Raw genomic sequence first — 24798 nt, 5'->3', positions numbered from 1 at the left:
AAGGAGCAGTAAGACTTCACAGGGCCTTAGTCCAGAGCTTGTATAGCATCACTTCTGGCACGTTCTATCAGCCCAAGCAACTTATAAGGCCCATCTTCATATAAGATTAGAGTAGAATGCTCAACTCCATGAATTCAAGATAGTATAATTCATTGGGGGCTATTTTGTAGCAATCTAACACTCAGGATTTTTTAAAGCCAGACCAGGGCATCTGGGTGGCTCAGTTGGTTAAGCCTCTGCCTTTGGCTCAGGTCATGATCCCAGGGTCCTGAGATGGAGTCCTGCATCAGTCTCCCTGCTCAGCAGGGAGTCTGCTTCTCCCTCTACCCTCCCCCCTGCTCATGCTCTCTCTCTCTCTCACTCTCTCTCTCAAATAAATAAAATCTTTTCAAAATTAATTAATTAACTAATTAATTAATTAAAGCCAGACCATTCTTTCTTTTACATGATTGGCTGGGCTAACAGCGGCTTAGGCAAGAGGAGAAAGCATTCAGTACTGAGCTCCCCTTTCAGAAAAAGGCATCATGCCAAAGGAAATGTAAGAAACGTGGTTATTTATTGAGTCTTTCATTATTTAAGTGATTTTCATGGCATGTGAGTGACTATGACATAGTCATAGCCTTATGGGTGGGCCAGAGTAGATTTTATCTCAGGATATAGTGGAGGATTTCTGGCTTAAAGTAGGTTAGGACTGAGAGAAGGGAAGGAGGTTGTACAGAATAGTGTTGCCACAGGCTGTCATACCTTAAAGTCAGGGTTAACAAAATAAATACCCATGTAGAAAAGAGGGAGGGGACTACCATGAAAGTACTCATTAAGGCTTTGTTTCCCCCTTCAGCGTGCTCAGTGACAAAGCTGGCAACAGTTTCCAGTGATAGAAGGTTGGTCCTTCCCAGTCCTTTACTAAGATATGCTGCCAAGGAGGTAACATAGTAAGGAGTGAGTGTGTGTGTGTGTGTGTGTGTGTGTGTGTGTGTGTGTGGTGTGTTCTGGGGGAAGGGTGGCAAGAGATCTTCTGGGACAGATGTTCCAAAAGGGCATACATAACTGTATGGTGACTAACATAATATAATAAAAAATCATTATTAAAAAAAAAAAAAGGGTATACATATTTCCATCAGATCATCTTAAAATGTAATCTTGCAAAAACCTTAATAAACTTCTACTTTTGTAGAAAACAGCAACAAGATAGGCATCTGAGTATCACAAATGGATGTAAAAGCAAAAAGCTTCTATTTTTATCTAGACAGATCGTGATTATCCACAAAGCAAGTGGGATAAGGCTGATCAAAATCTGGTTATCAGGCTATTTCTGCTACATTTTTTTGGTATCCATACCCAAAGCAAGTGCCAAAGGTCAAGGTATTCCATAGGCCCCTATAAAAATGCTTGGTAACCATTTGGTGTAGTTCTACAACTGACCACCTCTGAATGGAAGGTTCCTGAATGTTGGGAGTGGGGGAAGGCCTTTTCTGGAAGAAAATATCAGATATAGGGGCAACTGGGTGGCTCAGTCGTTAAGCATCTACCATTGGCTCAGGGCATGATCCCAGAGTCCTGGGATTGAGCCCCACATCAGGCTCCTCTGCTGGGAGCCTGCTTCTTCCTCTCCCACTCCCCCTGCTTGTGTTCCCTCTCTCGCTGGCTCTCTCTCCATCAAATAAATAAATAAAATCTTTAAAAAAATCAGATATAAATTTCACTTCGTTTACACTATCAGTCCACCTAAGATTAATCTTTAGATACAGAGGTGGCTCAGTTCTGTCAAATGGATCTTTAGACCCATTGTTCATGGTTTCCTGCTTGAAAGAAGATCGGTCAGCAATCCAACTAATGCAGTCCACACATTCTAGTAAAAGATGTCAATGATGTGAAGAAAATGATACACATTTTCCATTGCCTCAATAGTACTTAGCAAGTTCTTTTCTCTCTCACTTTTTCTTTTTCTTTCTTTCTCTTTCTTTCTTTTCTTTCTTCCTTTCTTCCTTTCTTTCTTTTCCTTCCTTCCTTCCTTCCTTCCTTCCTTCCTTCCTTCCTTCCTGCCTGCCTGCCTTCCTGCCTTCCTTCCTCTCTGCCTAATGGCTCTGGTTGGAACTTCCAGCACAACGTTGAAGAGAAGTGGCAAGAATAGACATCCTTGTATCGATCCCAATGTTATTAAGGAGAAAGCTTTCAGTCTTTCACCATTACGTATGATGTTATCTGTGGGTTTTTCAAAAATACTCTTTAACAGGGTGAGGAAATTCCTTCTCGTTCCCAGTTTGGTGAGTGTTTTCATCACAAAAGTGTGTTGGATTTTTTTCCTTTTTTGCATCTACTAAAATGATCATTTTTATGCCCTTAATTCTATTAATGTTGTGTATTGCATTGATTAATTTGTGGATGTTAAACCAATCATGCATTTCTGGAATAAAATTTTATTAATTGTGTTCTTAAGAGCTTGTGAGAGTATAGCTGCAGGCATAGTAACATTAGTGAAAACCCACCCCACAAACAGGAGAAGATATTGTACTCTGTGTGTGTGTGTGTGTGTGTATGTGTGTGCACGCATGCACATGCGTACACATCTATGCTTTCTACCCCTCAGCCTTGAAAAGTTGCAAAGAATCTAGCCACCCACCTGGGGTCGCACGTAGAAGAGTTACTCAAGAGAAATTAGAATCTCAAGTTCATACAATACATAATTTAAATTCCGCAGGCATACTCTACACAAGAGGAAATAACTGTAAGTACCAAAATTAACTTTAAAACTTCATTTGGAACCAGTAAGGGAAGGCTGCTGCTGTCTTTCAGAGAATCAGGAAGTTACATTTAATTGTTGTAGTAGTTTCCAGGGGCCGCTGTAACAAAGTGTCACAAAGTGGGTGGTGGCTTAAAAAAAAACAACAGAAATGTATTCGCTCACAGTTATGGATGCCAGAAGCTTGAAATCAAGGTATTAGCCAGGTTGGTTGCTACTGGAGGATTCTGAGGGAGAATCTGTTCCATTTGTCTCCCCTAGCTTCTGATGGTTGCCGGCAATCCCAATATTGCCTGTGCTGTAGCACCATCACACCAGTGTCTGCCTCCATTTTCACATGACGTTCTGCCTTGTGTTTCTTCACACGGTTTCCCCTCGGTGCATGTCTGTGTCTAAATTTCTCTCATAAAGACACCAGTCTTTGGGTTAGGGCCCTTCTTAATCCAATATGCCCTCATCTTAACTTGATTATATCTGTAAAGACCCCATTTCCAAATCAGGTCACATTCTGAGGTCCCAGGTAAATATGAATTCTGGGGAGGTAGTATTCAACCTTAACTTCCTTAAATCACGGAATGTACTGATGCTCACATCTTCCTGTAGCACGTTGGCGAATATGTGAGCCAAGAATATTCTTACCAATCAAGTTGTGTTTAAAGTACAAAAGGCTAAAGACAAATAGTTTTGAACATGCCAGAGCTCAGGAAAAATCACCGCCATGAGCACTTTCTGAGAAAATGAATGGAGGACGAATATAAGACAATAAAGAGATTAACAAGGAAATTATGAAAGACTTTACAATGAATTTTGAACACATTTAACAGTAGAAATAAGCCTAAAACACATGTGAGAAAGAAAGTACAAAATATAATGTTAAAGTTATACACAATCATCATGGAGAAATGATATAATATCTAGGGGACTCTCAGTGCCCCATCTGTATCCCTGCAGCTTTACCACTTCAGGTTGTTCTAGCTGATTCTATCTACCAATATATGTGTCTTTTCCCCAAGGGTACCATGGAATTAAAATCCCCCCAGGAGAAGCTCTCAACAAATGACTGATGGGATTTGGTGAATAAATACTGTGGATCCCCTGATCCTTGGAGAGACAACTCTGACGCGTGTGCATTAAAATGTTTCCCAGAAATTACTCACAATATTAAGTTCTAGTTACCCACAGAAATGGCTGGCATAATACTCATTTTATTGGTTGCTTTGTCTTTACTGTGTATTTCCTTCCTTTCCTATTGGTATTCTTGCCCTTCACAAATAAAGAAGTTACACTTGGATCATTGTCTCATGATGTGCCTCTGAGGGAACACAAATTAAGACAATGTAACTAGCCAAAATTGATTGGGGGAGGGAGACAGTAAATATAAAGTATTGCACATATCCCATTGCTTCATCTGTAATTGCTGGGAGTCCAAGGAGATAATTTAAAGCTGCAAATATGAAGTCATAGAAGCATAAGCATAGTTAACTATAAATGGTAAACAAAAATATAATGTAATTAACTAAAACTGAGTGGTAGAAGTGAACGAAGGAAATGAAAAGGAAGAAAAAATATCCTAAGTTTATCACTGCTCAGATAATAGATACTGCCTAAGAAATGGAAGATTAAGGGTATTATGTAAATTTACAGCTATAAAGTGAAAATGGCAAAGTAAGGATGCCAAAAATTCTCTCCTCCATAAAAGCAATGAGAAAACTGGCGAAAAATAAAGAATCAGCTTTTTCGGAACTCTGGAAATTAACTAAAAGCTTGCACCAATCCAGGGAATGTTTATGCAAGAAAAACAGCTGGTAAACCTTGGTAAAAACAGCAAGCTTTGGGGCATCTTAACTTGTCCTAGTCTCATTCTCTGCCTCCCAGAAGCACAGTGGCCTTGAAAAGTAACAATGCACATTGATGGCAAAGACTGGCAACTACTGGAGAAAGCAGAATAGCACTGAAACTCTTTCAAAGCATCATTCCCCCAAACTGTCAATTTCTGACCTGCCTGTCAGTTGTGACCCCATAAGACCATATTTGCAAACTACCAGTATCTTACCTGACTGGGAGCTTGCACAGTGTGAAAAGCCTTATCCCCCAGGGACATTTATCAAAAAGCAGTTACAGACCATTGCTGACCTTCACGGATGCCTGAGGCAGTGTATAACAGTTGAGGCAAACAATAGAGTAACCAAAAAGTCTTGAAAATAAAAGTTGGGGAATGAAATTCCATCGGGGCATTCAAAAGCTCTGGTACTTTCCCGGGAATCTGTAAGTCCAGGCACAATGCCTAAGGCAGTTTGTATGCTCAGGGCTGTGCACATGCACAGAAAGGATCGGAGGAGGCCCTCAGCTCTCACCTCTGGCTGACCTTGAGATTTTGTGCAAGTAAGAAGTGAAGGCTAAGGCAAAGTTTCAAACTGCCTGGCTGAGCATTGAAAGCATACCCCAATACAAACACAGAGCCCCTCAGCAAAGATTGGGAGAGATCTGCCAGTCTCAGGCATTTAAGAAAATCTCTGGCCAGTCATTAGCTGATCACTCGGCTAACCAAGTAGAGATTCAGTGGCCACACATGACAAAGACACAGAAAAACTACCGGTGGAAAGCAAATCCTAAGGAAGGGGAAGAATCTGATTTTCAGAGTTATCACATTATATTACTTCAAATGTCCAGTTTTCAACAAAAAATAAATTATGAGACATATAAAGAAACAAAAACATGGCCCATACACAGGTTAAAAAAAAAAATCAAGAAACTCAAGCAAGATATACAAATGGCCAATAAACCCATCAAAAGATGCACAACAACATTCTTCATCAGCAAAATGCAAGTCAAAACCACAGTGAGATGTCACGTCACACCCACGCAGATGACTAAAATCAAAAAGTCAGAGAAGAAGTATTAGCAAGGATTTGGAGTACTCAGAACCCTCAGATACTACTGGTGGGACTATAAAAGGATGTAGCCACTTTGAAAAACTTTCTGGTAATTTCTTTCTTTTTCATTCCTGTAATTTCTCAAATGATTAGACACAAAGTCATCCAATGACTGGGCAGTTTCACTCCTAGGTATATATATACATCCAAGAAAAATGAAAAGGTGTCCACACAAGAACTTGCACATGGATGTTTATAGCAGCATGATTCTTAGTAGCCAAGAGTTGAAAACAACCCAAATGTTCATCAACTGACAAACAGATCAACAGAAAGTGCCATATTCATACAATGGAGTATCATTTGGTACCAAAAAGGAATGAAGTACTTACCCATGCTACAACGTGGATGAGCCTTGAAGATGTTATCCGAAAGAAGCCAGTCACAAAAGACCATATATTATACAGCTCCATTCATGTGCAAGTCTAAAATGGGGACATTTATAGAGACGGAAGTAGATCTGTTAATACTTAGGACTGGGGAGTGGGTAGAGGAATAGTTGAATGTTTGCTTATGGGAAAAGGGCTTCTTTTCTGAGGTGATGAAAATGTTCTCAAATTGATTGTGGTGGTGATTGCACATATCTCTGAATAACTAAAAACCACTCTATTGTGCATTTGAGTGAACTGTGTGGTAGGTGACTCATATCTTTTTAAAGCTATTAAAAAAACAAAAATACTAATGGGAGTCCTTTAGGCTTAAATGAAAGGATAGTAGACAGTGACTTGAATCCACATGAAGAGAGACAAAGAACCAGTGAAGATTCAGCCATCCAGCTTTTCTCACCACCACCACCATGCTGCGCATGCATTTTTGTGAAGAACCTTCCATGTACTAGGTCTCAAGTCAATGAGACCAGCAATCTGCACCCCTCTGGGAATTTTAGACAAGGGAAGAGGACAAACACAGAACATATCTTTTCCCTTCTGGTAAGTAAGTACTAAAACAAGGGATAGCCAGGTCACTGCAAATTATCAGCCCAAGGCTAGAGCCTTTCCACACATCAGTTCATGGATCCTTGAACTCCTGTGAGGTAGAGAATGTTGACTTCTCTGGAACTTACTTTTCCCATCCATGAAACAAACTCAAAAGATTGACCCCCAGGTCTCAATTCATAATAGAAAATAGGCCCAACCCCAAATTCCAGTAAGTTCATTTTTATGTCTCATCAACTCAATGGAATATTATATAAGCATTCTTTATGTAGTTATTAAGACTATGTTAAAACATGGCATAGAGCACTTAACAGGTGTTTTGACATGTTAAATGGAAGAAGCACACTACAGAGTTTCATTTGTGCTATGTTTACAACCTTGTAATATATGTAAAATTATGTAAAAATGAAACGGATTACAGTTATAAAGAAATTACTGGTATAAGACTATAAATCTCCCTAAAAAATATGAAGAGTCCACATAGCAAAAGACTTGAAAAATTATAAATACAGAAACACAAAATTAACTATTATGACAAAAATAAAACTGACTATATTTTTCATATCAATAAATTTAAACGGGCTAAAGTCCTTCATTAAAAGAGTTCTCGGTTGGTTCATAAAATAAATTCAGACACATAAAAAAAGTGTTTCTAAAAAGTTAAAAATAAAGAATTGGTAAAGGTATACTAGGCGCAAACCAAACCAAGAGGAAGAGGGTTCATGATCTTAATTTCAAATATAAAACAATAAGCAGAAATGCACTAGCAGCAGGAAACTTAGAATACATTCTCATTATCCAAGATAAATCAAGTTGTTAAAACATGAGGACGTCTATAGAATACCTGTGCCACTGGATCTTCAATTTGCTTCTCCAGATGCACATTCTTCCCTCTTCTACCTTGCTCTGGTGCCCTGGGAAAACAAATTCGTTTGTGGACTCTGCCAAATGCATCACTGGGTCCCCTTGTCTCTGGCTCCTGGTGAGGTTCGGTCAATGCGGAGCACTAGTGATAGAACAGAGGATGGAAAGAGAATGAGAGAAGAGTATTCATTCCAGTTGATTGGTCCCAATTGAGTTGCTGCAGGTTAGCAAGATCCTTCTACCGAAGCTCCTGTCAGGTGGCCCTTTTCACGTAAGCTCTCTATCTCAAGGTACTTTGGCTCTCCTTCTCCTTCATCTTCAGGTCTGTATTTAGGAATGGTACCCCCGAAAATATCTGAGTTACTGTTCTATCCCTTGTGCTTCGCCCCTCTACTCGGCCTCTATCTACCATTGTAAATTGTCCTTTTATTAATCATCTCGTGTCAAGTTATCCCATTTAAGTACGCCCCACCTGTTTTCTGATGCCACGAAAACTTAACATCTTTCATAAGATGGATCTAATATTTACATATCAAACTCTCTCCTGAAAATACAGAACAAAACTTTTTGAGTCCCCATTAAACAATCACGAGGAAAAGGGACGATGCCTTGGTCTCTGAAGAAAAACAAAACAAAACAAAAAGTTCAGTTAATTCCAAATGGAAAGGAAACAAATAGAACCAAGAAATAGTCTCTCGTTCCAGTGCAATAAAACTAGAAATTAAGCATAGAATCAGAAAATACTGTCTATTGGAAATTAAGAAAAAAGTTGTTAGTTGAGTCAAGGAGTAAATACAAAAAATGCAAATTGTATTCTGAGTCCCAGGCAAAATTTTTTAAAAATCAATACCTAGATACACTGGAGTACATGCCTAAGAGCAATGAAAACAAGGGGCGCCTGGGGGGCTCAGTTGGTTAAGCATCTGATTCTTGATTTTGGCTCAGGTCCTGATCTCAGGGTTGTAGGACTGAACCCTGCGTTGGGCTCCGTGCTCAGTGTGGAGTCTGCTAGTCCCTTTCCCTCTGCTCCTCCCCCCACTCCTGCTTGCTCTGTCTCTCTCAAATAAATAAATACAATCTTAAAAAAAAAAAAGAATAACAAAAACAGGGTTTTGTTTTGTTTTGTTTTAAGCAGTCAAGGAAAAAAAGAGCTTACTTAGAAAGACAGACAGTGGGCTTTTGGCCAGGTATGACAGAAGAATAGTATTTCCCTAGTGTTGAGGGAAAATATTCGTTACTCTAGAATACTATGTCAGATAAAGGTTTTAGAGTTATATGAGAACCAGGAGAGATAACTCTTCACAGAAGCAGGCTGAAAGAATGAAAGGAAGTGCTTCAGTAATAACCCAGAAGGAATATGTGGGAAATAAAACACAATGTGAGCCAAGAAGTCGGAAAGCACGGTGGTAATTCTAAACAATTATAGAATGTTAAGAGAGAGGAAAAAAATAGCTTTGGTGTGTTTAAGACAAGAAGGAGCTAAAATACAATAAACCTGAAAATAGGAGGGAGGAGAGTAAGCTTTTAATTTTTTCTGGCTCATTCTATTCTCCGTGCAGAGGCTAGAGATGAGGATGACTTTCGATTCTATTTTGTACGCACATTGGTATCTAATTGCCAAGTCACGAATGCCAATTTACACAGCATCCAACCGATTTTCACATCTGTATCAGTCAGTCAGGTGTTAGATACCTAGAGAGTAGAGCAAACATGCAGGCCAGCCCATCTTCTGAGCTATACTTCACAGAACAGAAGAAAACACCACCAAGCGTTATTGATAACGCAGGATGCTCACTGTTGTACTCCTACGGCGGAATGATTTTATACATCATACTCTCTACTTTTTAAAAAATCTTTATTTCTTTATTTTAGAGAGAGCGCACCAATGGGAATGGGGCAGAGGGCGAGGCAGGAGGGCAGACTCTGCGCTGAGCGTGGAGCCAGAGGTGGGGCTCAATCTCACGAAACCGAGATCAAGACTAGAGCTGAAATCAACAGTCGGTTCCCTAAATGACTGGGCCAACGAGGCGCCCCTCTACTGAACTGCTTTTTTGGTGACTTCCTCAGTGTCAAGGTAAATGGCCTGCATGTCATTGGTAGATTCTCATTCGAAGCATCTGTTCTCAGAATGAAATGAGCATAAAAAAAGAAACAGACTTGTTGAAAAGATTCAAAGCCACGAAACATGTATCTGGAGCCTTTGAGACGTAGGACACTGAGTTCTAACGTAGTGCTGTCTGACTACAGTTTGCTTCTTCATTTCCCTGTTTTCTCCCACTGGCCTTTCTTAGAGCTGATGGGGTCTGCGAAGCTACCTTGTGTAGTTCCAGAGACCACAACATGATGAGTATCGTGCGTAGCAGTGTAGCAGTTTTTAGCCCTGGCAAAGAAAGGCCAGCTTCCTTCTGTTTCAAATGAGGATTTAACTATCCAACTACCCTGAGTTTCAGAGGCCATGAAAGGCTGGGAGTTGCTGGGAATTTCATCTGATGAACACTTCAGATTGTTGGAGAATGAGATTAACTGCCTTGTCCCCAGGTAGAGATGGCACATTTTATCTCCAAGGCCTGCAAAAGAACTTGCATCTTCATGTTAAAGCCGGCCTGGGGCCCCAGAAATTCGGTGCTTGGGCTTGCACAAATTGAAAGGAAGATCAGGGGATCTCCCTCTCCACATTTCACTGCCTTTTTTTTTTTTTTCCAGATCCCCGGGATTTTGCTGAGTGTGCTACTGAAAAAGCTTGCTCATCTCCCACACCCCATCTAATTAACTGGAAATTAACCTTCTCATTAACCCACAGATGGGGAAGACCAGCACGCATATTTCAGCGTGTGTACACTCACATGGGCTCACACTGGCCATGATTAAGAATGAAATTCCAGTTGATAGATGCAGGACGAATAGATAGAATATATTTGAAATGGAATTTTCATTTCAGAAGTTGGTTGCCAAAACATGTATTTTTTTTAATGTCAACCAGAAGTCCACGCCTGGGATGTGATGTATTGAGCCATCTCAGGAGCCCGATCCAAGCTGCTATTGATTTTGCTGCATCCCGTGGATCCAACCTACTAGCCAACAACACACCCAACCTGTGCGTACTCACTTGCAATAAGAAGACCCCAGATGAATCCATGTCTATACTGAGGCCCTTACCTCTGCTAATCCTTTCCCATGTTCAAGCTTAATATTTTCCCGATCGTCAAGCATTACCCAACACAGTAGCTCTATTTATTGACTGCCCATCATTTTTTTGGCATTAAGTCTCATGAAATCTCCTGTCTTTTGATAAGTCCCAGGCAAATCGGTGCCTTAATTAACACCCATGCCTCGACTGTCTCTCACTTTACCTAGTCTTTTGGAGTCTTACTGTCAAAATCCAAGTATAAAGGCAAAAAAAGCAGACAATGGGCTTCCAGTTTTATGCTTGTCTTAGCGATTCTATGAGAAATATTTTGAAGCTCCTCTTGAAAACTCTGTGCCAAAGACCTGGTAATTGTTTTTTACGGTTTTCCAATGAAGTGTGAAGTCCTTCTAATAGCTGTCAATAGCTTTCTCTTCTCTGTAGCTGCGGACACGAAGAAAGAGGCCTTTAACAACTGCTCCTGTGGGGTTTTTTTTCCCTCTCTCCCGTCATCACTACTTTGGTCTGATGTCTGGATAAAGACAGAACATTTGGCTTTTTACCACTGAATAGCCTAAGAGGAGTTCGGGGTAGGTAAAATTAATCATGTCGGCTGCCTCCTAAATTTCAAAAAGAAAAGACAATCATCACAGCCAATATATATCCAGTAGTTCATTACAAAAACCACTGACTTTTACTCTGCGCCGGGCCTATTGTTAGGCCCTGAGGATACGTAGAAAAATAAAGGAGGTCCTGGTTCCGAGGAGAGAGGTAACCAAAAGAAGGGGCTGATTCTAAGGGATTGTCAGCATACACATGTTTTGTCATCACTATGTTCCCAGTACTTAACACAGGGGCCAACCTTCAATAGATAGGCAATGAATGTATGTTGAATTCAACCATATCACCCTACTCTTAATGAGATATCCACAAGGACAGTGAAATCATCTCAATACATCGTTACTTTAATATTGCAAAGTCTATTAAAAGAAAAAGAAAGGAAAGGCATCTTTTTCGGCTTCCCGAGGTATCTCTTCAAAGAGGTAAGTCAGCAAAACCATCCCTTAAAAAGCCCTTTAATTTTTTAAGAAGGCACATGAAATTATTGATAAGTAAATGTTTAATTAGTGTTTGTTCTACTTAGCATAATAGTTCAGGTCAAATTCATGATTCATGAGAGCTGTATTTTTATGTGCTGTGTATGCTCTTTATGGTACATCGGAGTCCCTTCTGTGTAATCAATGTGCACAATATATTTCTGCCCATTATATAGGACTTGACACATAATTTTACTCTTTTAAATTCTTATGGAGGTTTGCAGTTGTTGTGTCTTTGCCTCTATAGCACACTGTTGTCCGTGCGTATAACTTATTTTATACCATAATCTTCCTTAGAAACACAATCTCAATTATTATATTATTCCTTGAGGAGAAAAGATGACCTGTTTCAGGAATATATGCTCCCCTCTTCAAAAGGCAAGAATGCACTGCGCTAGCAATTGGTGACTACCCATGCAGTCACGTATCACTGGTTACATTTTCATAGGGATGTTGGGAGTTTTTCCCTCAGTCTGAATTTAACCCTTTCAGGGAGTCATTGTTTGCTCCCAGCTCCTCTCTCCTGATTTTTCCTTCACCTGTCCAACTTCCTGTAACCGTTGGTAGGTTTTCCACTAGGCAAAGGTTGGTCTCAGGCTCTGACTCAATCCTGGATGCCAAATATCCGAGGTTCCAGCTCAGATCGAGCGGAACTTAGAATTCAGTTTGAATGCAATAAGCCAAGGGTCAGGTGTGCTAGGAAGGCGTATTCTCCTCTAATCCCCATGTAGTAGCCCAGCCGAGTTAGTCCCACAATCTCCCCATGAATCCACCTACCACTTAACTGGGTTGAGGTCCTGCTAAATTCTTATCAAACTCTTGTCTAGAGTTACTGGACTTCACTCTGGATATCCTCCACCACTACCTGAGGTCTGCCTTTGAGCAGACAGTGTTCACAAACATGATTATCACTGGGGGGCCTGGGGGGGCTCAGTCGGTTAAGCGTCCGACTCTTGATTTTGGCTCAGGTCACAATCTCACGGTCGTGAGAGCAATCCTTGCGTCAGGTTCCACACTCAGCAGGGAGTCTGCTTGAGATTCTCTCTCCTTCTCCCTCTGCCCCTCCCCCCACTCACGCATGTGCTCTCTCTCTTTAAAAAAAAAAAAAAGGAAACATGATGTCATCAACTTTCATACAACTAACCCCTGCCACCTGACATCCAAACTGGACCTCCCGGAAGACCTTACCAATTTGAAGACTGGGCCTCCAGAGTTAGAATGGCTGACATGTTATGTACGCCTGTAACACAATGGATTTCTCTGTTTGGCCACCCTTCCTAGGGCAAGCCTCCGCAACTTTCCCAGACTTACTTGTCCTAGTTTTGTCTCCTTTTTCACTAGCTCCTGCTTCTGAAGTACCAAGATGTCTCACAGTAGCACTCATGGGACCTCGGTTCCACAGATAAGAACATTCTATTAATCCTGCGCCCTGCACAATACCTAGCAGAGGATGCAGTACACAGAAATTTCTGCTGAGCACATGCCTGGCCCCAAAACAGGGAGCTTGTCTGCAGGTCCTGGTCCAGGGACTTGGGGCAAACAATGGCAGAGACAATGTAAATTAAACATTAAAAATTATGAGTATATAACTTAGTGGGGAAAAGAAGATCAACACACAGTAAATGAGAATGCGTAACAGACTGTCTGGGCCCTGTGTTTTCTATAAAGATAAATGTTACCCCTTCCTACTCAGTCACTCAAGCGAAAGTAGACTACCTCACTTCTTTTCACCCCTATGCAAATTATTGGTATCAAGTACCACCTATTCCTCATCTTTTTTTTTTAATTTTATCTTTTTTTTCCCTTTTCAGGTTTTTATTTAAATTCCAGTTTATTAACATACAGCATAATATTAGTTTCAGGTGTAGAATTTGGTGATTCATCCCTTACACACAACACCCAGTGCTCATCACGTGTGCTCCTTAATGTCCATCACCCATTTAACCCATCCCCCCCACCTCCCCCTCCAGCAACCCTCAGTGTGTTCCTTATCATAAAGAATCCTTTATCGTTTGCCTCCCTATTTTTATCTTATTTTATCTCTCCTTCCCTTCCCCTATGTTCATCTGTTTTGTTTCTTAAATTCCGCATGAGTGAAATCATATGGTATTTGTCTTTCTCTGACTATTTCACTTAGTGTAATACCCTCTAGCTCCATCCACATTGATGTAAATGGCAAGATTTCCTTCTTTTTATGGCTGCATAATATTTCATTGTGTATGTATATACCACATATTCTTTATCCACTCATCAGTCAATGGACACTTGGGCTCTTTCCATAATTTGGCTATTGTTGATAAGACTGCGATAAACATTAGCGTGCATGTGGCCCTTCAAATCACTCTGTTTATATCCTTTGGGTAAAAACCTAGTAGTGCAATTGCTGGGTTGTAGGGTAGTTCTAATCTTAACTTTCCGAGGAAACTCCACATTGTTGTCCAGAGCAGCTGCACCAGTTTGCATTCCCACCAACAGTAATTCCTCATCTTTAACCTCTCCTCTCGTATTTATCCTTCTTTTCCACGTCAAACTTAATACCTCAATTGAAGTCATAGCCGTTCGCTTGGACTACTATTATAGACATGTAGTTAACCTCCCTGCCTTCAAATTTTTCCTGTCCTATCTATCCTTCATTTAGCAAGACTTTTATTTAATTAATTAATTTATTTATTTATTTTAGTGGGCAAAAAGGTTTTATTTACTTATTTATTTCAAATTTTTATTTAAGTTCTGGTTGGTTCACATATACTGTAATATTGGTTTCAGGAGTAGAATTTAGTGATTCATCACTTACATATAACACCCAGCGCTCATCATGACAAGTGCCCTCCTTACTACCCATCCCCCATCTGGTCCATCCCCCGCTCCCCTCCCCTCCAGCAACCCTCAGTTTGTTCTTTATTGTTAACAGTCTCTTACGGTCTGCTTCCCTCTCTCTTTCTTTTTCTTCCCATATGTTCATCTGTTTTGTTTCATTTAGCTATTTTAATGATGTCTTTTTTATTTATACCACTTAAAGCTAACTATTTATTATTATTTTTTAAACCAGAGACATGTGTTGCTATAGATGTTTGTTTCTTTCCAGTGCTGATTCCAGAATATAGGAGGGCTTTCCTCATCTCCCATGCCTTTCTTCAACCACTCCCATCTGCTTTTGTTCCTATCATTCGATGAAAAAGGTTCTCACTAAGGACAACAATAATATCCACATTTCTAAAGGCAACAGAATTGAGACTTGAAATCTCAGCAGTATGTGGTTCTGTTGGCTGCATGTTCCTTTGAGAAACTCTCCTTGGACTCTGTATTCATTTCCTCTCGCTGCAAGTAACAAATGACCACCAACTTGGTGGCTTGAAACAACACACATTCATTCGCTTGTGCTTCTGGAGGACAGAAATCTAAAATCAGTTTCAATGAGCTGAAATCAAGGTATGAACTCTAGGGGAGAATCTGTTTCTTTGCTTTTTTTTTTTTTTTTTTTTTTTAGCTTCTGGAAGTTGTCTGCATTCCTTGGTTCGTGGCCCCTTTCTCCATCTTCAAAGCCAGTCATGCAATATCTTGCCTCATTTGTCACCTTGCCTCTTCTTCTCTAGGCCAATCTTTTTCTGCCTCTCTCTATAAGGACACTGGATTATCCGATGGGTGCTAAATGTAATCGTAATTGTCCTTATAAAGAGAGGTTGTGTGATGGTTAATTTTATATGCCAACTTAACTGGGCTGATGGATGCCCAGATAGCTGTTAAAACATTACTTCTGGGTGTGTTTGTGAGGGTGTTTCTGGAAGAGATTAATATTCGATTCAGTAGTCTGAGTAGATCGATCCGCCCATAGCAGTGTGGGTGGCCATGATCTGATCCACTGAGGGTCTGAATAGAATTAAAAAAAAACAAAGGAAAGGCGAATTCTCTTTCTCTCTTCTTGATCAGGGATGTCTATCTTTTCCTGCCCTCAGACATCAGAGCTCCCAGTTCTCAGGCTTTTGGACTCAGACTGAATTATACCACTGGCTTTCCTGGGTCTCTAACTTGCAGACAGCAGACTGTGGGACTTTTCAGCCTCTATACCCATGTGAGCCAATTTCTATAATAAATCTCTTCTTGTATATATCTCTCTATATATCATATTGGTTCTGTTTCTCTGGAGATCGCTGACTAACACAGACTGTGTTCTACTTATTCATTCACTATTTATGACTCATAGTTCTTTTGAGGAAGTGTATTTTTAAATAAATTAATTTAATGTTGATAAATTTAAATTAAATTGAATAGATATTAAAGTATCTAAATATTGTGAAACATAACACACTTAGAGAAAAGTGCAAAAGCCATAAATATTTAGCTTACCAAATTATTATAACGTGAAGACATGCAACCACCATTCAGGTCGAGAAACACATTGTCAGCAGCCTAGAAGCCCTCTGTGAGCACCTTCCCAGTTACACCCCACTCCTTGTTAAATTTATCCCCAGGTGTTGTAACCTGTATGGTTTGAGAACTTGTATTTTTTTTTTGAGAAAGAGGGAAGCAGTGCCTGACATCCAGGAACCGGCTTGGCCCTTTCCTGGTGAGCATAAACAAAACCAATTTCACAGAACACCAACACCAACAAGGCCAGCCTGCAATTGTGATCAAGACAAAAGCCAGACCCTTCTGTAATCATGTCTGAACACAGATAAAAACATGAACTCTTCCAAACTACAGAAATGACCTCTCGCCCAGCTAACACGAGTGACTGCTGTTTCTTTATCAATGAGAGCTTTGGCCTCACTTGAATCTTCTCTTCCTAGAAAAGGTTTATTAACTCAATCACGGAATTACCCCCATTCCCTAACAGCACACAATTCTGAGCAAAGTCTCATTGGGACCCTCTCCTAAAGGACCAGAAGCAAGCCTGAATCCTGTCTTAAGTCCTTTCTGGCACCCTCTTAACTGAGACGATCCCCTGTGGCCTGCATTCTCCCTCATGACGATAATCAAGAAACCTAACTTGTTCACCTCTGAGTATGTTCATGAGGGTCTCTGCCTAAAGGGCACTGACATTTTCCTAAGGTCGGTGACTTTTTCTAAACAGGGTTTTCTAAGAGATTTTTAAAAATTTACATTTTATTTTTATTTAATTCTCAGTGATTTTTATTTGTGTAAAGACAGCTGACATTTTTTTGTGTATTAATTATGTTGATTTTGTGAATAGTCTCCTTGCTCCTTTTCCTTCTGGCTTAAGGCTTCAAACATTACATTTACAAAATTGCAGGAAAAAAAATCTACGTTCTCTTTCTCAACATTTATTCTTCTGATTCCTTTTTCTCATTTATTTGCCTCGACTAGTACTTGCAGAACATAATAAGTATTTCTGCTGATAATGGGTATCTTTGCCTTGTTTTTGCTTTATTGGGAATTCGTTGAGCTTCTCACTATTAAACATGATGCTGGCCTTTGATTTGAGATGTAGATTATGTAAGAAATTATCCTGGTTCAAATTCTGGCTCTGCCACTTACACGCTATGACCTTGGGCAAGCTACTTAAATTTTCAGTACTAATTTCTTCATCTGAATATTATGGCAATAATAACACTACCTCATAGGGCTTTGTCAACATGAAATTCATTTAAAAATGTTAAAAATATGAAAAAATGTTTAGAACAGTGCTTGGTTCATAGTAATTGCTATATAAAAGCTTCCTTATATAATTTCAATATGACAAAGCATAATATAACACAATATGATAAACAATATATAATATAATAAAACAATGATATTTCATGTATTGTAGAAGTATTATTTATTATTACTCTATTCTGATTTAGTTAAGAATTTTATCAACATTAGAGGTTGGATGTTATCAAATGCATTTGCAGTATCTGTAGTGTGTGTGATACTCATATGGCATTTCTCCTTTCATGGATTCATTTTTCTTTTTTTTTTTTTTAAAGATTTTATTTATTTATTCGACAGAGATAGAGACAGCCAGTGAGAGAGGGAACACAAGCAGGGGGAGTGGGAGAGGAAGAAGCAGGCTCATAGCGGAGGAGCCTGATGTGGGGCTCGATCCCAGAACGCCGGGATCACGCCCTGAGCCGAAGGCAGACGCTTAACCGCTGTGCCACCCAGGCGCCCCATGGATTCATTTTTCTTAAACACCCATCTGATCATGTTATACCCCTGTCTGGACTCATCCTACCTGCATAAGAGGATGTGTAATTCTTTAGCAAGACATTCAAGAACTTCCATGGTATTACCCCTGCTTTCATTTCCAAACTCACCTACTTCCTTCCTGCACCCTCTGCTTTGGATTTATTAAAGACTCGGCTCCATCAAAGTACCATACTCTATAGTATTTTTACCATGTAAGTTTGTTGTGATGATCAAATAATTTATCTAAAAAATATGTATCAGATGGTTCCTGGCACAGTGTGCATGCAATGTAAGTGTTCCTATAAGAGATTGACCAGTACAAGATGTGAAATTTTATCACATTCTTTGGGGGCCTTGGTAGAGATATTTATGTGGTATTTTTCCTTTGATTGAACCATCTTTTAAATCACAGATCTGATCATATGACACCATCAAAGAGACTCACCACTGACTGCAAAGGCAAGACAGTCAGGACCTCCCATGAGCTAACTCTGCTTTTGGTGACTTGACTGTGGTCCTGTAAATAGGTTTTAAAATCGTCTCTTAATCCCAAACAGTTTTTGCCAGGGTGTGAATGTTCAAGTTTTTCCCATTCTCTCATGTCCCTGATGTTGGCGCCAATTACAAGCCAAAAGCATGGTATGGTAGGTGTTGGTGTTTATTGATCTGAAACCTTTTAAGTTATTGGAGCGATTTCTTGCCAACCTTGTGTTCCTTCTTTGGGGGCCAGATGCCACTTGGTTAAGTGCTCATTAGTGTGACTTTCATACTGAATAAGTAACATTTCCACATGTATTAAAAAAGGCTCTCATTTCAATACTTAGGTCCTTGTTCTAGGAGTTTCCTGTTTACCAAGCATACATTATAGACAACTAAGCCGTATTTGGAGATCCCCTCAGGGCTGCCTGAAAATTCCAAGGTATATTAAAATCGCGTCAACAATACCTTGCCCTTTCATAATATATTATGTGAAGGTTTATAATCTCTCCTAGGGAAACACAATTAATTTTTCAATGTTTTTCCCTTGTGAGAGAGTCGAGCATAATAAATACTCCTTCTCTGTACCTTTGGAGATAATTGGCTGGAAAACGATTGGGTGAAAATTGTTTTCTCACTCAAGGTCACTCTGCTGCACATTAGCACCACTGAGGCATGCTTCTGAATACCAGGAACATGGCCTTCAGACAAAGATTAATTAGATGCAAAAGTTAAAAGAGAGAAACAGATGAATCCTCAGCATGGCTTTCAGAATATAAGAAGTGCAGTCCATGTTAATGGCTGAGCTAGTTTTCAAAGCTAGCCTTTTGAACTCATCTTATTATGTATCTAGTTTAAAAGGCTTGTATTCCTATTAATAATGAGATTTTAAAATGAAAGAGAGCCATATAATGATCTAGCATTCATGCAAAGGAAATAATTATTTACTATGAAAGAATTAATTCACAAATGTCACCTAAGGAGCCAAACAGAAGAAATCCCTGCTTTGCTCGTTGTCCTTCATCTGCTTACAACCTTCCATCATACTGGAAAGGGCTACACCGGGGTTGCAAAGATGAGTATAATGTGGTCCCGCTACTTGATGGCATACTTTTTAAGAGCAGCAATCAGGACAGATACACAAACATCTTCGAGGCAAGGGAGAAAATGGCGGGGCCCAGAAGAGAAATCTCAAAAAAAGGGAATGATTACTTTCCTTGTTTTGCTTTATGGATGCTTTGCCTCGCTTCATCGTTTTCTCAGAACTTTTGTTAAGTTGCAAGAGTAAAGAGACATTGCATAACAAGTCAAATAATACAGAGGCATGAGGCCACAGTTCACAATCTGCTCCTCCACCCCTTCAATCTCCACCCCCATTCAAAGTAACCAATGTGAAATATTCCTTGTGTTAACTTCTGTACCTTTCTAGAATCTCATATTAAAATACCCAAACTTATTTTATTCTCTTACCCAAAAGAATGGGATCATCCTACAGATCTCTTCACACAACTTCCTTTTCTTTTTATCTTCAGTTTAAGGTAAAAAGAACTAGCGATGCCAATGCATTTCGCTGGAGGAAATGGGAGTCTTTTCAATGAGCAAGAAATGAGTAGGTTTGGAGCAACTGAATATCTGCATGAAAAAAAAATGATCCTTGACCCCCTCTCCCTCACACATATATAAAAATCAATTTGATATGGATCACAGACTTAAATATTAAAGCATAGAAGAATGCATAAAAGAACATTGTGTATATATGAATATATGACCTTGGAATTGGCAAAGTTTCTTAACAGAACAGAAAAAGCACCAATCGCAGTTGAAAAAAAAAAAAGAAATTAAGCACACACACTCACACACACACCCCTTCCGCTCTGATTTCCAAAGTAAATGTATTCATATATACTTTCATCAGTAGCATCTGAGGGCTTCAGTGGCTCCAAGCCTTGGCCAACACATGGTATTTTAAGGTTCTTAAACTTTACTGTTATTGTTGTTGTTTCTGTTTAATTTTAGCCATTCTGGTTAGCGTGAAGCTCATTGTGGTTCTAATTGTACTTTCTTGATAAGGAATGAAGGTGGGCACCTTTGGACATTTCCTTTTGTGAAATTTCCACTAAGGTCTTGTATTCATTGAAAAAAAGAGAAAGAAATGAGATGTCAGTTTCTTATTGATTGTGGAGATTTTTGTTTTTGTTTTTTTTGGTTTAAACAACGGAAGTTCATTTGCTCACAGTTCTGGAGGCTGGAAGTCCAAGATCAACATTGACAGCAGTGTTGGTTTCTTCTGAGGCCTCTCTCTTTGGTTTGCAAATAACCTTCCTCTCCCTGCGACATCAGGTGATCTGTCCTGTGTGTGCGTCCTAAGCCTTTCCTTTTCTGAGAAGGACACAGTCAGATTGGATGAGGACCGTCCTATGACCTCACTTTATCAGTCCTTTAAAGTCCCTATCTTTGGAGGCATATTTAAAATCTATATTCTAGGGGCGCCTGGGTGGCACAGCGGTTAAGCGTCTGCCTTCGGCTCAGGGCGTGATCCCGGCGATCTGGGATCGAGCCCCACATCAGGCTCTTCTGCTGTGAGCCTGCTTCTTCCTCTCCCACTCCCCCTGCTTGTGTTCCCTCTCTCGCTGGCTGTCTCTATCTCTGTCGAATAAATAAATAAATTCTTTAAAAAATAAATAAATAAATAAATAAAATAAAATCTATATTCTGAACATTATCTATATCTATATATTTATATATCTATCTATATCTATATTTATATCTCAAATATCTTTTCCCAGTTGGGGTCTTGCCTCACCATCTTAACATAGTCTTTTGATAAAGAGAAGTTCCTTATTTTAATGGACTACGATTAGCCAGTCATTTCCCTTATTGTTAGTGCATTTTGTGGGGGCCTAGCTAAGCAAGCCCAGAATCTGTAGGGCGGGCAATCAGGAAGGCAGGATCATGAGCAGGCTGGCATCCCACAGGCATGGGCTGTAGCTCATCTTCACGCAGCGAGGCAGGCAGGCAGGCAGGATGGGAAGATCCCCAGCAGGCTAGAACAGCACAGCATGAGTAAAGCTTACTGTCCACAGACAGCAGGTAGGAAGGAAGATCCAGAACAGATAGGAGAGCAATTGCAGACCCAGGTGCTGTTTGCAGTCTCTGAGCTCAGGAAAGGCCTAAGCCCTTTATTAAAGGCCTTCCAACAGATTAAATCAGACCCACAAAGATAATGTCCCTTTTTTTTTTTATAAGATTTTATTTATTTGAGAGAAAGAGAGAGCACGAGCAGAGTAAGGGGCAGATGGAGAAGCAGGCTCCTCGCTGAGCAGGGAACAAGACGTGGGGCTCGACCCCAGGACCCCAAGATCATGACCTGAGCCAAAGGCAGACGCTTAACCAACTGAGCCACCCAAGTGCCCCGAAAATGTCCCTTTTGATTAATTTGAAGTCAACTGATTTTGAATTCGAATCACATTTGCAAACTCCCTTTACAGCAGCACCCAGATTAGGTCTGTGTATGCTACAAAAGGGCTGTTGCCTCCCTTCCATTTCTCGGCCCTTGCCAGAGAATCTCCCTTGAAACTATGGCTCAGCCCACTCAAGTTAACCCATCAAATAGTTATCACAGATATTCTCGTATGTTATCTGGTAGAACCGCGATACCCAGTATGGGAACCACATGTCCTACTTACATTTAAATTAACTGAAATTAAATAAAATTGAGAACCCAGTTTCTTAGTCACACGAGTCAAGCTCCAAGTGGTCAATAATCATTTGTGGATGCTGTGTTAGCACAGAGAGAGTATATTTCCATCATCTCAGAAAGTTCTACTGGCTAGTGCTATTTCAGAAACTTTATTGCTTTGACTTGTCTCCCCTTTGGAGTTCTTTTTTTTTTTAAGATTTTATTTATTTGTGAGAGACAGCGTGAACGAGAGCAAGAGCTGGGGGGTGGGGAGGCAGAGGGTGAGGGAGAAGCAGGCTCCTTGCTGTGCAGGGAGCCTGAGGCAGGTCTTTTTTTTTTTTTTTTTTAAAGATTTTATTTATTTATTCGACAGAGATAGAGACAGCCAGTGAGAGAGGGAACACAAGCACGGGGAGTGGGAGAGGAAGAAGCAGGCTCACAGCGGAAGAGCCCGATGTGGGGCTCGATCCCGGATCGCCGGGATCACGCCCTGAGCCGAAGGCAGACGCCCAACCGCTGTGCCACCCAGGCGCCCCCTGAGGCAGGTCTTGATCCCAGAACCGAGAACATGACCTGAGCAAAAGGCAGACACAACTGACTGAGCCACCCAGGCGCCTCTGGAGTTCATTTTTAAATATAAGATGAAGTTGGGGGTCAAGATTTATTTTTTGTCCATGTGGAAATCTAATTCATTGAGCCACCACTATTTATTGAAAAGTCCACCCATTCTAACTACATTTCAGTGGCTGGCACCTTTGTTATAAATTGGGTGACCATGTATGTTAATCTGGATGGTCTGTGTCTTGTTTTATTCTGTTCTGTTTGCCTGTTAGTTTATCCTTATACCAATGCCACCGTATCTTAATTCCTGTCTCTTGATAACAGGTATTGACATTGGTAATGAAAGCTTTGCAATTGGTTTTCTTCCTCAACATGCCATTGGTGATTTTTGATGTTTTGCATTTCTATATGCGTTTCAGAATGAGCTTGTCAATTTGCACAAATAATTTTCTCGGGTATTCACTGCGATTGCTTTAACTCTATAAATTAACTGAAAATAGGCATTTTATTTTGTATTTTAATGCCATCACATACCGTCCAGGTTTTTCAGTTATGTTCTTACACACACACTCCCATTAGCAATACGGGAAGTGTTTATTTCCCTGTGTTCTCATCACCACCGAATATTATCCATCTTTAAAAATATATATTATCTGCTATGTAAATGTCTTGCTGTTTGAATTTGAATTTTCCTAATTTCTCATAAGGCTGAGCATCTTTTAATATCGTCCTCCATTTGAATTTCCTTTTCTGTGAATTGATTTTTTTACTTAAAATTATTTGTGCTAATTCAATTGTAGGACTCTTTGTGTATCATGGATGGAGTGAATACTACGCCATGCCACCCAGATGCCCTTTCAGGAAAGAGTCACTTATTCTACCATCTGCCTGCAGTGCTGGCTACTAGCAAGTCACAACTGTGCCCTCTTTGGGACTTATCCCTGGCCAGAGGATGCAGCACCACGTAAAGCTGTATTTCATGACTGGTTGATGCTGGAATACAGAGACATAGTTTCCTTATGTGCCTTAAGGCAAGGCAGGCATCTCTGAAAGGCCACCCTGGCTTCAGAGCACCCCCGTTGGACTAGCCAAAGTTGCTAGTGCAACCGTACCATCGCTCAATCTTTCCCTCTGCCCAGTCTTGCTTCCCTTGCTCCCCCACACGTATTTTGGTCCAAGAACACTGCCCAGTAAACCTCCTGCTTGCAAATCTCAGAGTCTCAAGAGTCTTTTTCTCCAGAAATCTGACATGTGACAGTTCATTGAGGAAGTGGTCCTAGGTAGCACAATCTAAAATGGTATTTTGAAGATGGATCGTCTCTAGGCTGGCTGGCAATACAGATTCCAATGGTGGTAAGTGGACTATGGAAAGCCCCTGGCATGTTGTGGTTGTATAATTGTTAAAATTTACACCGGTGGTAAACTCTTGTGGGATACGGGTGGAGTGGAATGCACCAGCAGGTACAACGTCTCAGGCATTTGGGATTTTCGAGGAAGTAGTAATTTTAAGGATTTGGGATTGGATGGCTGTTGGGGGCCACTGCACTGGATCAAGTCAATGCAATGCTGAAAGAGATGAATCTGTGTCAGATGGTGTCATTGGCAGCATCGAAAGAGGATGTCCTTCTACAGCCATGGGGCAGAAAAAATGGGCGATCCGGCCCTGAACTTAATTACTAGAGTAGCAAAGCTCTACAGGAAGTTGAATTCTCGGAAGGGAAGTGTCGGAACAACACAGGTCAGAGATCCATAAGAATTTTTGGGAGGTGAGGTTGAAACTATCATATATTTAAACATGTATGAAGGAATATAAGTTTTAGCTCTCCCATTTAATCTTTTTGACCCAATAGACATAGGTATCCCAGGTATGGAAATTAAGATAATCTGACTATATTACTCTAAAATTATTTACATCTTGTCATTTGTAATTGGAATGGACATTCCACTTTGGTTTTCTCTTATCATTGTCCCTCATTTCTTTGAGTTTTTTAAATGATCTGGAAAGTTTATCTGATTCCATTATGTGCTTTTTGAGATGTGTCAGGAATACCTGGAGGATAAAGATTCAGGAAAATCTTTCAAAGGGGTCACAGTTAAAAAAAAACACAAAACTTTTGTAGTCAGAGAAAACATAGCTCCCTGATGTTTTTCAATACTAAATAATCAACTCACAATAATGGAAAACCTGAAAAACAAGAAAATTCACTTGAAGGACAAGTGCATGTGGAAAAAAAGAAAGAACAGGATGGGATTAAGAAA

At 40.1% G+C, this 24798-nt stretch overlaps 1 long non-coding RNA gene across 1 annotated transcript in view; it reads right to left on the bottom strand.

The window, feature by feature from the left end:
* LOC148106976 (uncharacterized) overlaps window positions 1-24798 on the bottom strand; it is a 511020-nt gene that overhangs the window by 32932 nt on the left and 453290 nt on the right. The window contains exons 11-12 of the long non-coding RNA XR_015723363.1: window positions 7450-7611; window positions 6003-6095 (exon numbers count right to left, since the gene is read on the bottom strand). This is a non-coding gene — a long non-coding RNA (uncharacterized LOC148106976). The remainder of the gene's footprint in view (window positions 1-6002; window positions 6096-7449; window positions 7612-24798) is intronic.

Source organism: Ursus americanus, chromosome X, assembly GCF_024610735.1.
Source record: "Ursus americanus isolate L20-20 chromosome X, mUrsAme1.1.p, whole genome shotgun sequence".
Classification (NCBI taxonomy): domain Eukaryota; kingdom Metazoa; phylum Chordata; class Mammalia; order Carnivora; family Ursidae; genus Ursus; species Ursus americanus.
This window is presented reverse-complemented; position numbering and strand designations above follow the sequence as displayed.